The sequence below is a fragment of the Monodon monoceros genome, unplaced genomic scaffold (genome assembly GCF_005190385.1).
Source record: "Monodon monoceros isolate NGI ecotype Baffin Bay Population unplaced genomic scaffold, NGI_Narwhal_1 Super_Scaffold_21, whole genome shotgun sequence".
NCBI lineage: Eukaryota > Metazoa > Chordata > Mammalia > Artiodactyla > Monodontidae > Monodon > Monodon monoceros.
In genome coordinates, this window is record NW_021703778.1 from 55,376,054 (window position 1) to 55,394,019 (window position 17,966).

Here is a 17,966-nt window from a genome sequence, read left to right on the forward strand (position 1 = left end):
TCCCCATTTTATATTCCTGCTTCCTTTGTCGAAGTTTAATTGACCATAGGTGTGTGGGTTTATTTCTGGGCTCTCTGTTCTGTTCCTTTGATCCATATGTCTGTTTTTATGCCAATACCGTGATGTTTTGATTACTGTAGCTTTGTAGTATTGTGTGAAGTCTTGGAGGTTATGCCTCTTGCTTTGTTCTTCTTCCCAGACTGCTTTGGCAAGTCTGGGTCTTATATGGTTCCATATAAATTTTAGGATTATTTGTTCTAGTTCTGTGAAAAATGTCATGGGTAATGAATGTGATAGGGATTGCAATAAAACTGTAGATTTCTTTGGGTACTATGGCCATTTTAACAATATTAATTCTTCCAATCCAAGAGCATGGGATATTTTTTCATTTCTTTAAATCATCTTCAATTTCCTTTATCAATATTTTATACTTCTCAGCATATAAATCTTCTGCCTCCTTGGTCAGGCTTATTCCTGTTTGTTTGGCTTTTTTTGATGTGACTTTATTTCTTTTACTATTTTTTAAAAAATTTTTTGCTGCATCAGGTCTTAGTTGCAGCACACAGGCTCTTGCGGCACATGGGCTTCTCTCTAGTTGTGGCACATGGGCTCAGTAGTTGCAGCCCATGGGCTCAGTTGCCCAATGGCACATGGGATCTTAGTTCCCTGACCAGGGATCAAACCCACGTCCCCTGCATTGGAAGGTGGTTTGTTAACCACTGGACCACCAGGGAAGTCCCTTGATGTGACTTTAAAAGGGATTGTTTTTTCTGATATTTCATTGTTAGTGTAAACAAATGCAACCAATTTCTGTATGTTAATCTTGTATCCTGCTAAGTTGCTGAATTTGTTTTTATCAGTTCTAGTAGTTTTTGTGTGGAGTCTCTAAGGTTTTTTTATGTTTAATATCATGTCATGCTATAATGACAATTCTTCCCTTCCAATTTGGATACTTTTTATTTCTTCTTCCTTTCTGATGGTTGTGGCTAGGACTTCCAGTACTATGTTGAATAGAAGGGGTGAGAGTTGGCATCCTTTATCTTCTTCCAGAATTAGCAGGAAGGCTTTCAGCTCTTCACTGTTGAATATTATGTTGGCTCTGGGTTTGTCATAAATAGCTTTTATTATGTTGACAGATGTTCCCTCTATACCCACTTCAGTAAGAGTTTTTATCGTGAGTGGATGTGAATTTTATCCAATGCTTTTTCTGCATCTATTGAGGTGATCATGTGATTTTTATCTTTTCTTTTGTTGATGTGATGTATCACATTGATTTGCATATGTTGAACCATCCTTGAAACCCTGGAATGAATCCAGCTTGATCATGGTATATGATCCTTTTTATGTGTCGTTGGATTTGGTTTGCTAATATTTGTTGAGGACTTTTACATAAATATTCACCAAAGATATTGGCCTGTAATTTTCTTTTTTGGCAGTGTCTTTGTCTGGTTTTGGTATCAGGGTGATGGTGGCTTCATAGAATGCCTTTGGGAGTGTTCCCTCCTCTTCAGCCTTTTGGAAGAGTTTGAGAAGGATTGGTGTAAGTTCTTTGTATATTTGGTAGAATTCCCCAGTAAAGCCATTTGGTCCTGGGCTTTTGTTTTCAGGGAGAGTTTTTTTGTTTGTTTGTGTAAATTATAGATTCTGTTTCACTTCTAGTGATTGGTCTGTTCAAATTGTCTATTTCTTCTTGATTCAGCTTTGGTGGGCTGTATGTTTCTAGAAACTTGTCCTTTTCTACTAGGTTGTCCAATTTGTTGACATATAATTGTTCATAGTATTCTTTTATGGTTTTTTGTATTTCTGTGGTATTGGTTGTAATTTCTCCTCTGTCATTTCTTATATTGTTTATTTGGGTCCTCTCTCTTCTACTTGGTGAGCCTGGCCAGAGGTTTGTGGATATTGTTTAACCCTTTTAAAGAACCAACTCTTGGTTTTTATTGGTTTTTTAAATCTCTATCTTATTTTTTTCTTTTCTGATCTTTATTATTTCCTTCCTTCTGCTGACTTTAGGGTTTGACTGTTCTCTTTTTTCTAGTTCTTTTAGGTGGCAGGTTAGGTTGTTTGAGATTTTTTCCTTTTTTTGAGAAAGGCCTGTATCTCTCTGAACTTCCCTCTTAGGACTGCTTTTGCTGTATCCCATAGATTCTGTATGGTTGTGTTTTCATTGCCATCTGTCTCAAGGTATTTTTAAAATTTCCTCTTTGATTGCATTGTTGGCCCATTGGTTTTTTAGTAGCATGTTATTTCATCTCCATGTAATCTTTTTTCCCTTCTTTTCCTTGTTTGATTTCTAGTTTCATGCTGTTTTGGTCAGAAAAGCTTGAAATAATTTCCTCTTAAATTTGTTGAGGCTTGTTTTGTGCCCTAGTATGTGGTCAATCCTAGAGAATGTTCCATGTGCACTTGAAAAGAATGTGTATTCTGCTTTAATTGGATATAATATGCTGAAAATATCAATTAAGTCTAACTGTTCTATTGTATCCTTTAAGATTTCTGTTGCCTATTGATTTTTCTGTCTAGAAGATCTGTCCATTTATGTGAGTGGAGTGTTAAACCTCCTAATATTATTTTATTCCTGTCAATTTCTCCCTTTATATCTGTTAGTATTTATGTATTTGGGTGCTCCTATATTGGGTGCATATATATTAACAAGTGTAATATCCTCTTCTTGATCCTTTTATCATTATATAGTGTCCTTCTATATCTTTCTTTGAGGCCTTTGTTTTTAACTCTGTCTTGTCTAATATGACCATTGCTACCCCACTTTCTTGTCATTTCCATTTGCATAAAATATCTTTTCTCCATCCCCTCACTTTCAATCTATGTGTGTCCTTTGCCCTAAAGTGGGTCTCTTGTAGGCAGCATATTGTAGGCTTTTATTTTATTATCCAATCTGCAACTCTGTGTCTTTTGACTGGTGTATTTAGTCCATTGACATATAAGGTAATTCTTGATAAATATGTATTTATTGTCATCTTAAAACTTGTTTTCCAGTTGATTTTGTATTTTTTCTTTGTTCCTTTTTCTTTTTGATTTTCCTATTGTGGTTTGATGGTTTTCTTTTGTATTAGGCTTGAGTACATTTCTTTTTGGTTTTTGTGAATGTTTTTGATTTGTGGTTACTTTGGTTTTCAAGTACATTAACCCAAAATTCTATCTATTTGCTTTAGAGTAGTAGTCATATAGACTCAAACACATTCTATAAAAATCTGTATTTTCTTACTCTCCTCCCCCATATTTTATTATTTTGATATCCTTTTTATATCTTCGTGTTTATCCTTTTGCTGTTCATTGTGGTTATCATCACTTTCACAGAAAAAAATTTTTATCTGTGTACTGGCTCTTTTAAGCGATTTACTTTCCAGTTGTGACTTTCTTTCCTATAGATTCTTGATTCATTTCTATTTAGAGAAAACATTTCTATATTTATTTCAGGATAGGTTTAGTATTGCTGTACACTTTTAGTTTTTCTTATCTGAGATTCTTTCTCTCTCCTTCTATTCTAAATGATAATCTTGCAGGGTAGAGTATCCTAGATTGCAGGTTTTTCCCTTCCAGGACTTTGAATATATCTTGCTACTCCCTTCTGGCCTGCAGTGGTTCTGTAGAGAAATAAGCTGATAGCCTTATGGGGGTTCCCTTGTAATTAACTCTTTGTTTTTCTCTTACCGCCTTTAGAATTCTCTCTTTATCTTTAACGGTTGCCATTTTAATTATGTCTTCGTGTAGGTCTGTTTGGATTCATCTTCTTTGGGACCCTCTGTGCTTCGTGTATCTGGATATATGTTTCCTTCTTTAGCTTTGGGAAGTTTTCAGCCATAATTTCTTCAAATACATTTTTGATCCCCTTTTATCTTTGTTCTCCTTCTGAGATCCCTATTATGCATAGATTGGCACACTTTCTGTTATCTCATAGGTCTCTTATATTGCTTTCATTTTTTTCATTTGTCTTTATTTCTGCTGTTCTGATTGGTTGGTTTCCATTATTCTATCTTCCAGATTATTTATTTGTTCTTCTGCACTATTCAATCTGCTGTTCATTGCCTTTAGCTCAGCTTTCATCTCAGCAAATGAGTTTTCTTATTTTTCTTGTTAGTTCTTTATAGTTTCTAGTTCCTTTTTACAGTAATCGGCATTTCTATCAATAGCCTTTCTTAATTCCTTATTTTTTTTTATTTAGTTTTTATTTTGGCCACACCACAAGGTTTGTGGAATCTCAGTTCCCCAACCAGGGATTGAACCTGGGCCATGGCAGTGAAAGTGCCGAATCCTAACAACTAGACCACCAGGGAACTCCCTTCTTAAGTATTTTCATTATCTCCTTTTTGAACTTGATGTCTATTAGACTGAAAATATCTGTTTAATTGTTTGTTCCTTCACAGAAATTCTCTTGATCTTTTAATTGGGAATGGTTCCTCTGCTTCTTCATTTTGTATCTCTTTCTCTGACTCTATGACTTTAGGAGAAAGTTATCTACTGTAGTCTTGAAGGGCTGTTTTTTGTGGGAGCATCCCTGTGTAGCCTGTGTGAGTTTAATATTTTTGGTGTGAGGGCTGTTTTTAGTATGGATGCCTGCCATGTCTTTCCTCAGTGTGTGCTGGCTGTTATCCCCTTGATAGGGGGTGAGACTGCTGTTGTGATGACCAGAGACTGCACTGGCTATTGAGCAGGGACTCCTCTTTCCATCACAGCCCTGTTGGGAGCAGGGTCTGCTCCCTAGTTGTTGGAGTAGATGCCCCCAGATCCATTTCTGAGCTTCAGTATAAGGTAGGTGGGATCACAGTGCTCATGCTGGGAGAGGAGTCACTGAGTATTCCTCATATATGGCCTTTATGTTGAGGTTCATTTCCTCCATACCCACTATGTTGGGAGTTTTTATCATAAATGGATGTTGAATTTTGTTAAATGGTTTTTCTGTATCTATTGAGATGATCATATGGTTTTTATCCTTTATTTTGTCAATGTGGTATATCACATTGACTGATTTGTGGATGTTGAACAATCCTTGCATTCGTGAAGTAGATTCTACCTGATCATGTTGTATGATCCTTTAATGTATTGTTGAATTCAGTTTGTTAACATTTTGTTGAGGATTTTTGCAAGTAAATTCATTAGGGATATTGACCTTTTAATATCCCTTTAATTTTCTTTTTCTTTGACATCCTTGTCTGGTTTTGGTATCAGGGTAATAATGCTGGCCTCATAAAATGAGTTTGGGAGAGTTCCTTCTTATTTTTTGCAAGAGTTTAAGAAATTGCTATTAATTCTTCCTTGGATATTTGGTGGAATTCACCAGTGAAGCCATCTGGCCATAGGTTCTGGTTTGTTGTGAGGTTTTTGATAATTGATTCAACCTCGTTTCTAGTAATTGGTCTGTTCACATTTCCTAGTTCATCATAATTCAGTCTTTGTAGGTTGAATGTTTCTAGGAATTTCTCCATTTCTTCTAGGATGTCTAATTTTTCAACATTTAATTTTTCTTAGTGGTCTCTTTTGTTCCTTTGTAATTCTGTGTTATCAGTTGTAACTTCTCTTTTATTTCTGATTTTGAGACTTTTTTTTTTCTGATGAGTCTAGCTAAAGTTTTGTTGTATTTTATTTATCTTTTGAAAGAGCCAGGTTTTAGTTTCATTGATCTTCTCTACTGTCTTTTTAGTCTCTATTTCATCTATTTCTCTTCTTCCTTTCTTCTATTAACTTGAGGCTTCATTTGTTCTTTTTTTCTGCTTTCTTAAGGTGTAAAGCTAGGTTGTTTATTTGAGATTTTTTTGTTTGTTTGCTTCTTGATGTAGGCATTTATTGCTATGAAATTCTTAGAAATGCTTTTTCTATACCCCTTTTTTGTAGGTTGTCTTTTCATTTTCATTTGTCTCAAGGTATTTTTTGATTTCTAATTTGATTTCTTTGTTAACCCTTGGTTGTTCAGTAGCATGTTGTGTAATCTCCACATATTTGTGAATTTTCCAGTTTTCTTTTGTAATTTCTAGTTCCATACAATTGTGGTCAAAAAAAGATACATGTTATGACTTTAATTTTCTTAAATTTATTAAGACTTGTATTGTAGCCTAACATAGGCTCTATCCTAGAGAATGTTTCATGTGCACTTGAAAAAATGTGTATTCTGTTGCTTTGGGATGGAATTTCCTTTATATATCTGTTAAGTCCTTCTGGTTTAACATGTATTTTAAGGCTAATGTTTCCTTATTGATTTTCTGTCTAGATAATCTATCCATTGATGCAAGTGGGGTATTAAAATCCCCTACTATTATAGTATTGCTGTCTATTTCTTCCTTTAGGTCTGTTAATGTTTGCTTTATATATTTAGGTACTCCTATGTTGGAGATTTATATATGTATAACACACACAATTGTTATATCCTCTTGTTGAATTAACTTGTTTATCATTATGCAATGCCCCTTTGTCTCTTATTACAATCTTTATTTTAACATCTGTTTTGTCTGATGTAAGTATAGCTATCCTAGCTTTCACTTGGTTTCCACTCGCATGGAATATCTTTTTCCATCCCTTTACTTTCAGTCTATGTGTGTCCTTATATCTGAAATGAGGCTCTTACAGGCAGAATATAGATGGTTTTTTGGTTTTTTTATTCATTCAGTCACTCTGTGTCTCCTGAATGCAGACTTCAGGCCATTTACATTTAAAGTAATTATTTTTTAAATAATTTTTTTAGAAATATTTATTTGTTTGTTTATTTATTTTTGTGCACCAGATCTTAGTTGCGGCATGTGGGATCTTCGTTGCTGTGTGTGGGATCTTTAGTTGCAACATGTGAACTCTTAGTTGTGGCATGTAGTATCTAGTTTTCTGACCAGGGATTGAACCTGGGCTCCCTGCTTTGGGACACGGAGTCGTAGCCCCTGGACCATCAGGGAAGTCCCTAAAGTAATTATTGATAGGTAGGTACATATTGCCATTTTGTTCATTGTTTTCTGGCCATTTTATATTTCCTCTGTTCATTTCTTCTTCTGTTGCTCTTTTCCTTTGTGCTTTGATGAATTCCATAGTGATATGTTTAGATTCCTTTCTCTTTTGTGTATTCACTATAGGTTTTCTGCTTTTTGGTTACAATGAGGCTTACATATAACAACTAATATTTATAATAGTCTATTTTACACTGATAACAACTTAAGTTTGAATGTATTCTAAAGTTCTAGATTTTTTTACTCTCTCCCCCAACATTTTATGTTTTTGACATCACATTTTATAACTTTTTATCTTTGTATCCCTTAACTAATTATTTTAGTTATAGTTTTGCTACTTGTTGTTTTACCTTCAAGCTTTATAAGTGATCTTATATCTACCACTTTTGCAATATTACTATATTCTGAATTTTACTATATATTAACCTTTACCAGTGAGATTTACACTTTCGTGTTACTAATTACCACCATTTTCTTTCACCTTAAAGAATTTCCTTCAACATTTCTTATAAGGCCAGTTTTTGGTGATGAGCTCCGTTAGCATTTGCTTATCTGGAAAACTATTTATCTTTCCTTCAATTCTGAATGATAACTTCCAACCAAGAATACTCTACCCAGCAATGTTATTTCCTTCAGAACTTTGAATATATTCTGCCTCTCGCTTCTGGCCAGCAGAATTCCTGCTGAAAAACCTTCTCTTAGTATTATGGGGGTTCCCTTGTATATAATAAGTTGTTTCTTCTCTTAATGCTTTTAAGATTCTCTTCTTGTATTTAGCTTTTGACATTTTAATTATAATGTGTCTTGTTGTAACTCTCTTTGGACTCATCTAATTTGGAAATTTTGGGCTTCCTGGATTGGATATGTTTCCTTCTTCAGGTTAGGGAAGTTTTCAGCCATTATTTCTTCAAATAGGGTTTCTGCCCCTTTCTCTTTATTGGGGATCCCTATAATGCAAATGTTGATCTGCTGATGTTGTCCCATAAGTTCCATAAGCCGTTTTCACTTTTTTTCCCATTTTTCTTTTTTGCTCTAATTGAGTGAGTTCAACTGCTCTGTTTGAGTTCATTGATCCTTTCTTCCGCTTTATCTAGTCTGCTATTGAACCCTTCTAGTGTATTTTTCAACTCAGTTATTGTATTATTCAGCTCTGTGACTTCTGTTTGGTACTTTTAAATATTTTCTATCTCTTTGTATTTCTGTGTTCATTTCATTCTTCTCCCGAGTTCAGTGAGCATCTTTATAGCCGTTTTGAATTCTTTATCAGGTAAATCACTAATCTACATTTCATTAAGGCCTTTTTCTGAGGTTTTATCTCATCCTTTCATTTGGAGCCTATTCCTCTGTTTCTCACTTTGCTTGACTCTCTGTGTTGGTTTCTATGCATTAAGTACAATAGCCACCTCTTCTATTCTTGAAGGAGTAGCCTCATGTAGGAAATGAAAATTATGGTTCAACCCTGCCTAGCTCTTGGTGGTCTCTCAAACCACTGTGATTGTCCAAGTAGCCTATTTTATTTTTAGCAGTTCCCAGTAGCTGAGAGTGTGCCAAGAACTATCAGTGCCCCAAAGGGGAGAATCTCAGTCAGCACCTAGATTCAGGCTGATTGGAAGCCAGACCCTCAGGTGATAAGTTGAGACAATAATAATGCCTCTCAGGGATCACTGTCCCTCAATGCCTGATATCCAGTGTCTTGAACCACTGTATTATATATTTTGTTTGTTTTTCTTTTTGGTTGTTTCAAGCAAGAGGGTAAATCTAGAGCCTCTTACTGCTTTTACCTGACAGAGGAAGTTTTCTCCCTCCATTTGAAAGCTCTCACTCCCTCTGAGCATTTAGGCTTAAAGTATCCTGTCCTAGATGGGTAGCTTGGGGGAAGTTTTGCTTTAGGGACTGGGATAATAAAGTTTCTCACAAGCTTATTTCCTCTGGTTCTTCTTGCCATTGTGCATACTCTGACCTCTGTTACTTCAGAGCAATAGGTGTGTATATAGCTTAAGTTAAATCATCCACCATGACGTCCAAAGATCTACCTAATAATATATGCCTACCATATATTTCTGAGAGACTTCATGGGAATCTGTGAACAGGATTTAGATATCTGTAGAGCAATATTTACAATTCAATGTAGGGCTATGTGGGTGTGAACTCAGGAGTCTTAACTAATTTGAATCCTTACACTACTGAGTTATACTTTTTAATTTCTCTGACTCTCAACTTTTTTTACCTATAAAATAGGGATTTTGAAATCTTTATCTCTAACAATAGAAACCATACCTCATAGGTCTGTTTTGGGGGGTTAAGTGAGATAATCTATGTAAATTGCTTAGCCCAGGGCTAGTGTGCAGTAAGTATTCAATAAATGATCACCACCATGCATCATCATTTTCCTGGAGGAAACAGCATCATAATTCCATCTCAGTCTCATCCAGTACTTTCAGTGGAGCCTAAGTATGTACATATTCAAGGTATATAATATTAACTCATGCAAATTTAACTTTATATAAGCTATACCATCAGTCACAATAAAATTTTAATTATAGAAATAGCTTATAATGCTTATATAATCACAAAATAGAACTTCTGGTTTCAGCCCCAACTTGTAAAGAGCTTGGAAATAATCATTCCTGTCCTTACCATAAGAAAAAATCCTGAACAAAATGAAAATCAACAGTTTTTCTTAGCTCAACCAGAGAACTGAAATCACAGGGAAAACTGCCCCTCCAAAAACTGAAGAGACAGGCAAATAGAATCACAGCTTACTGGGAGCAGAAGCTGCTACGGCCAGTCACTGGTAGGAATACAGAGTAGTTGACAAATTATTGGAGACTGAGTGTGGACCAGCCTGAGAGGCAAAAACTATTGGGGCCCAATCTTAGGGGGCTTTTGTGGGGTTTACCCCCAGAAGTTCCACCAAGTTCTCAGTTCTCATGATAAGTAAAGAAACAAAAATAAGGGAATTCCCTAGTGGTCCAGTGGTTAGGACTCAATGCTTTCACTGCTGTGGCCCAGGTTCAATCCCTGGTCAGGGAACTCAGAACCCACAAGACATGCAGTACAGAAAAAACAAAACAAAAAAAGAATTATACTGGACTTTTTTTTTCTTTCAGACACCATGCTAGCAAAAAGAGAGTGGTGTGAAGTATTTAGTATTGAAAGGAAAAAAACACCAACCTAGAATTCTGTATTCAATGAAATTAGCCTCTAAAACTAAAGAGGAAATGAAGACTTTTTCAGACAAGCCAGAACTGTAGGAATCTTTCACTAGCAGGCCTGCCTTGCAAGAAATGTTGAAAGCTCTTCAAGAGATAGAAAATGATATGGGTCAGAAATTCAGATCTACATAAAGAATGGAAGAGAATTAGAGAAGAAATAAAGGTAAAATCTTACTTTTTATAATTGATTTCCATATGCAGCTGTTCAAGGTAATAATAGGGGCAATGTATTGAGATGATGGAGAAGGGAAATGAATGACAGCAATGTTATAGGATGGCAGGGAGGAACTGGGAACACTTATAATGTACCTGTACTACCTATGAAGCAGTATGTTATCTGAAAGTAACTTAAATTGGTTGTAAATGTATAAGGCAAACTCTTGAGCAGTCACTTAAACTCCTTTTAAAGAAGTATAATAGATTTAGTAGAAAAGATAAAGTGGAATCATAAAATTCTCAGCTAAAACCAGAGAAGGCAGAAAAAGAGGAAGATTTTTAAAAGTGCAATAAAGAGAAAACAGTTATTGTTGTATTAATATATACCATGTTCATATCAATAATCACTTCAAATGTAAATGGTCTAAATACCAGTAAAAGAGACAGCTAGGATTAAAAAAAAAAAAACAAAACCCAAGACCCAACACCTACTTTAATTCTAGACACAGATTAAAAGTAAAGAAATGGAGAAAGATAAACGATGCTAACACAAATCAAAAGAAAACTAAAGTAGCTATATTAATTTCAGATAAAGCAGACTTCATAACAAGTAAAATGATTAGGGATAAAAAGGAGCATTACATGATAAAGGAGTCAATTCTCCAAAAAGACATACAATTCTTAACATGTCTGCACCCAACAGCAGAGCATCAAAATACATGAGGCAAAAACTAATAGAAGTGCAAGGAGAAACTGATAAAGCAAATACTATAGTTGGAGATTTCAACACCCCTTTATCAGTAATTGACAGAAAATCAGTAAGGATATAATTGAACTTAACAGCACCATCAATCAACTGGATCTAATTGTTAGATGACATATTCTATAAATATCAACAGCAGAATACACATTCTCCTCAAGCTCATAAGGGATATTTACCAAGATAGACCCAAATTCTGGGCCATAAGGCATGCCTTAATAAATTTTAAAGTATAGAGATCATACAAAGTATGTTCCCAGGCCAAAACAGAATTAAACTAAAATCAATAACAGAAAGATAGCTGGAAAGTTCTAAAATATTTGAAATTAAACAATACACTTTGAAATAACACATGGGTTAAAGAAGTGTCAAGAGAAAGTTAAAAATATTTTCAACTAAATGAAATACAATCTATCAACTTGTGGGATGCAGCAAAAGCAGTACTTATGTGCATTCAGTACTATGAATTTTCCTATATTAGAAAAGAAGATCTAAAATCAATTATCTAAGTTTCCACCTTAGGAAACTACAAAAAGAAGAGCAAGTCAAAAGTAGAAGAAAAGAAAGAAAAATTAGAGCATAAATTAATGAAATTTTATAAAAAGAAATCAATAGAGAAAAATAAACAAGAGCTGAATGAATGAAATTGATAAACCTGTAGCCAGGCTAACCAACAAAATAAAAGAAAATACAAAGCAGTAATATTGGAAATGAAAGAGGTGTCATCACTACTGATCTTATGTACATTAAAAGGATAAAAAAAGGTTTGCATTTCTCTAATAATTAGTGATGTTGCACATCTTTTCATGTGCCTCTTGGCCATCTGTATATCTTCTTTGGAGAAATGTCTATTTAGGTCTTCCGCACACTTGTTGATTTGGTTGGTTGGTTGGTTGGTTGTTTGTTTTTTTTTGATATTGAGCTGCATGAGCTGTTTGTATATTTTGGAGATTAATCCTTTGTCCATTGATTCGTTCGCAAATATTTTCTCCCATTTTGTTGTCTTTTTGTCTTCTTTATGGTTTCCCTTGCTGTGCAAAAGCTTTTAAGTTTCATTAGGTCCCATTTGTTTATTTTTGTTTTTATTTCCATTACTCTAGGAGGTGGGTCAAAAAAGATCTTGCTGTGATTTATGTCAAAGAGTGTTCTTCCTAACCTAGAGACTGTCACACAGAGTGAAGTAAGTCAGAAAGAGAAAAACAAATATTGTATATTAACGCATATATGTGGAATCTAGAAAAATGTACAGGTGATCTGGTTTGCAAGGCATAAATAAAGACACAGATGTAGAGAACAAACACATGGACACCAAGGGGGGGAAGGGGAGGAGGGATGAATTGGGAGATTGGGATTGACATATACACTAATATGTATAATAGATAACTAATGAGAACCTGCTGTATAGCACAGGGAACTCTACTTCACTGTACAGTAGAAACTAACAAAACACTGTAAAACAACCATACCCCCCCAAAAAAAAAGATAAAAAGGAATATTGTGAATAACCTATACTCACAAATTTCATAATTTAAATGAAATGGACCAGTTCCTTAAAAGATATGATGTACCAAAACTCACAAAAGAAGAAACAAGTACCTTAATAGTACACAGGGGACTTCAATGGAAATGAGACTATTCTGTATGACTCTGTAATGGTGGATACATGATATTGTACACTTGTCAAAACCCACAGAACTGTACAGTACCATGGGTGAAGCTTAATATAATTCACGGACTTTAGTTAATAATGCATCAATACTGGTTCATTAATTGTAACAAATATATCACGGGTGAAGCTTAATATAATTCACGTATTTCGGTTAATAATGCATCAATACTGGTTCATTAAGTGGAAAATGTCAAGGGAAACTGGGGGAGGGGGTAAATGGAAACTCTGTAGTATTGGCTCAATTTTTTTTGTAAACCTAAAATTGTTCTTATAAAGTCTATTAACTTTTAAAAACCATACAAATTAGGGTGACACACGGCAGACTGCTATAAAACACACAAATTTAGCGTGACACATGGCAGACTGCTATAAAACAGTAGCTCAAAGCAGTTGGCAGTTATCATAACACCTTTGAATTTCAGCTTCAAAATTCTGTTATCTTGGGGAAATCAAGACGGTGGAGTAGAAGAATGAGGAGCTCACCTCCCCCTCACAAACACATCAAAAATACATCTGTATGTGGAACAATGATCACAGAATACCAACTGAAAGCTGGCAGAAGATCTATTGTACAACCAAAGCTGCAAGAAATATCCCCATGTAACAGGGTAGCACAAAAGGAGAAAAGAAAAAAAGGAAACGGGATGGGACCTGCATCCCTGGAATACAGCTGTGAAATAGGAAAGGTTCTCTCACCCTGTGAACCTCTTTCACAGCAGCTAGGTGATAAAACCTGGGCTTCAGCAGACAGACCTGGGGAGAGGACTCAGTATGGCTGCGTGGGGACAACCCGAAAGGCCTGGAGTATGGTCTGGGGCATCACGAGGGGTACACGCAGGCCAAAGCACAGGTCTGCCACAGGAGCCCTATTATCAGAGTGCAAAGCGGGGGTGTGGGTCTGCCACAGGAGACTCACTGTCAGCATGTTCATGGTGAAGCGCAGCTCCAGCCAAAGGGGCTCTGGGAGTACATTCACGCCAGAGGTGGGTCTGACGTCCGAGCTGATTGTGAGCGCTCTGCAGAGGGGTCTGATCCAAGGGCAGTGGACTTTGTGGGCATGCACACCAAGTGGCGGGTGGCTTCACACGTCACACGTCCCAGTGGACAGCCCCTGGGGGGGGGGAATATGCAGTTATGCTCCAATAAATGGGACAACCTAGAAGAAATGGACAGGTTTTTAGAAATATACAGCCTGCCAAAATTGAGTCATGAAAAAACAGAAAATTTAAACAGACCAATCACTAGAAGCGAAATAGAATCTGTTATTAAAAAAAAGAAAAAAAAACTCCCTGTAAACAAAAGTCCAGGAGCAGATGGCTTCAATGGAGAATTCCACTGATCATACAAAGAACATATACTGATCCTTCTCAAACTCTTCCGAAAGATTGCAGAGGAGGGAATACTCCCAAAGTCATTCTGTGAAGCCACCATCACCCTGATATCAGAATCAGACAAAGACACTACCAAAATAAAAATTACAGGCCAATATCTTTGGTGATATAGATGCAGAAATCCTCAACAAAATATTAGCAAACCGAATCCAAGAGCACATATAAAGGATCATACACCATGATCAAGTTGGATTCATTCCAGGGTCAGAAGGATGGTTCAACATATGCAAATCTATCAATGTGATACACCACATTAAGAAAAGAGAAAAACACATGATCATCTCAATAGATGCAGAAAAAGCATTGGATAAAATTCGACATCCATTCATAATAAGAAAACTCTCATCAAAGTGGGTATAGAGGAAACATCTGAGCACAATAAAAGCCATCTATGACAAAGCCACGGTCCACTAATACTTAATACTAATCCTAAATGGTGAACTGTGGAAAGCTGAAAGCCTTCCTGCTAATTCTGGAAGAAGATGAGGATACCCACTATGACCGCTTTTTTTTTTTTTTTTAATTGGAGTATAGTTGGTTTACAATGTTGTGTTAGTTTCAGGTGTGCAGTAAAGTGAATCAGTTATACATATACATACATCCACTCTTTTCTAGATTCTTTTCCCATATAGGCCATTACAGAGTATTGAGTTCCCTGTGCTATACTGTGGGTCCTTGTTGGCTATATATTTTATATATAGTAGTGCATGTATATACCAATCCCAACCTTCCAGTTTATCCCTACCACCCCCACCCCGGTAACCATAAGTTTGTTTCTACATCTGTAACTCTAGTTCTGTTTTGTAAATAAGTTCATTTGTACCCTTTTTCTAGATTTCACATATAAGCAGTATCATATCATGTCTTTCTCTGACTTCCTCAGTATGACAATCTCTAGGTCCATCCATGTTGCTGCAAATGGCATTATTTCATTCGTTTTTATGGCTGAGTAATATTTTATTGTATATATGTACCACATCTTTATCCATTCCTCTGTTAATGGACATTTAGGTGGCTTCCATGTCCTGGTTATTGTAAATAGTGCTGCAATGAACATTGGGGTGCATGTATGTTTTCAAGTTATGGTTTTCTCCTAATATATGCCCAGGAGTGGGATTGCTAGATCATATAGTAGCTCTGTTTTTAGTTTTTAAAGGAACCACCATACAGCTCTCCATAGTGGCTGTACCAGTTTACATTCCCACCAACAGTGTAGGAGGGTTCCCTTTACTCCACGCCCTCTCCAGCATTTATTGTTTGTAGATTTTTTGATGATGGCCATTCTGACCAGTGTGAGGTGATACCTCATTGTAGTTTTGATTTGCATTTCTCTAATAATTAGTGATGTCGAGCATCTTTTCATGTGTTTGTTGGTCATCTGTATGTCTTCTTTGGTGAAATGTCTGTTTAGGTCTTCCACCCATTTTTTTGATTGGGTTGGGTTTTTTGATATTGAGCCGCATGAGCTATTTGTATATTTTGGAGATTAATCCCTTGTCAGTTGCTTTGGTTGCAAATATTTTCTCCCATTTTGAGGGTTGTCTTTTCATTTTAAGTTTAATTTGGTCCCATTTATTATTTTTTTTTTTAAAAATTATTCTAGGAGGTGGATCAAAAAAGATCTTGCTGCAATTTATGTAAAAAAGTGTTCTGGGCTTCCCTGGTGGCGCAGTGGTTGAGAGTCCGCCTGCCGATGCAGGGGACGTGGGTTCATGCCCCGGTCTGGGAGGATCCTGCATGCCGCGCAGCGGCTGGGCCCATGAGCCATGGCTACTGAGTCTGCGCGTCCGGAGCCTGTGCTCTGCAGTGGGAGAGGCCACAACAGTGAGAGGCCTGCATACTGCAAAAAAAAAAAAAAAAAGTGTTCTGCCTATAGTACTCCGAGTTTTATAGTGTCTAGCCTTACATTTAGGTCTTTAATCCATTTTGAGTTTATTTTTGTGTATGGTGTTAGGGAGTGTTCTAATTTCATTCTTTTACATGTAGCTGTCCAGTTTTCCTAGCACTGTTTAGTGAAGAGACTGTCTTTTCTCCATTGTATAGTCTTGCCTCCTTTGTCATAGATTAGGTGACTGTAGGTGCGTGGGTTTATCTCTGGACTTCGTATCCTGCTCCGTTGATCTATATTTGTTTTTGTGCCAATACCACTCTGTTTTGGTTACTGTAGTTTTGTAGTATAGTCTGAAGTCAGGTAGCCTGATTCCTCCAGCTCCATTTTTCTTTCTCAAGATTGCTTTGGCTATTCGGGGTCTTTTTGTGTTTCCATACAAATTGTAAAAAAATTTGTTCTAATTCTGTGAAAAATGCCAGTGGTAATTTGATAGGGATTGCATTGAATCTATAGATTGCTTTGGGTAGTAGAGTCATTTTCACAATACTGATTCTCCCAATCCAAGAACATGGTATATCTCTCCATCTGTTCATGTCATCTTTGATTTCTATCACCAGTATCTTATAGTTTTCTGAGTACAGCTCTTTTCCCTTCTTAGGTAGGTTTAATCCTAGGTATTTTGTTCTTTTTGATGTGATGGTAAAGGGGATTGTTTCCTTGATTTCTCTTTCTGATCTTTCATTGTTAGTGTATAGGAAAGCAAGAGATTTCTGTGCATTAATTTTGTATCCTGCAACTTTACCTAATGCATTGATGAGCTCTAGTAGTTTTCTGGTAGCATCTTTCGGATTTTCTGTATATAGTATCATGTCATCTGCAAACAGTGACAGTTTTACTTCTTTTCCGATTTGGATTCCTTTTATTTCTTTTTCTTCTCTGATTGCTGTGGCTAGGATTTCCAAAAGTGTTGAATAACAGTGGCGAGAGTGGACATCCTTGTCTTGTTCCTGATCTTGGAGGAAATGCTTTCAGTTTTTCACCATTGAGAATGATGTTAGCTGTGGGTTTGTCATACATGGCCTTTATTATGTTGAGGTAGGTTCCTTCTATGCTCACTTTCTGGAGAGTTTTTATAAATGGGTGTTGAATTTTGTCAAAAGCTTTTTCTGCATCTGTTGCGATGATCATATGGTTTTTATTCAATTTGTTGATGTGGTGAATCACACTGATTTGCAAATATTGAAAAATACTTGCATCCCTGGGGTAAATACCACTTGATCATGGCACTCTCACCACTTTTATCCAATATAGTACTGGAAGTACTAGCCACAGCAATCAGAAAAGAAAAAAGTATTCAAGTTGGAAGGGAAGAGGTAAAACTGTCATTATATGCAGATGATATGATACTCTAGGGTTTGTCTTTAGGGTTTTCTATATAAAGACTCCACACAAGATCTATTAGAATAAATGAATCCAGCAAGGTAGCAGGATACAAGATTAATATACAGCAATCTGTTGCATTTCTTTACACTAACAATGAATTATTAGAGAGAAAGTAAAAAATAAAGGATTTTTAAATGTTTTTTACTGATGTGTTAAAAATCACATCAAGAAAAATCTAGGAATAAACGTAACCAAGGAGATGAAAGACCTATAAGCTAAGAATTACAAAATATTGATAAAGGAAACTGAAGATGATTCAAAGAAGTAGAAAAATGTCCCATGCTCTTGGATTAGAAGAATTAATATTGTTAAAAATGGCCATACTACCCAAAGAAATCTACAGATTCAATGCAATCCCTATCACATTATCCATGACATTTTTGACAGAACTAGAACAAATGATCCTAAAATTTATATGGAACCATAAAAGACCCAGACTTGCCAAAGCAGTCTGCCAAGAAGAACAAAGCAGGAGGCATAAACCTCCCAGACTTCAGACAATACGACAAAGCTACAGTAATCAAAACACTATGGTATTGGCATAAAAACAGACATAT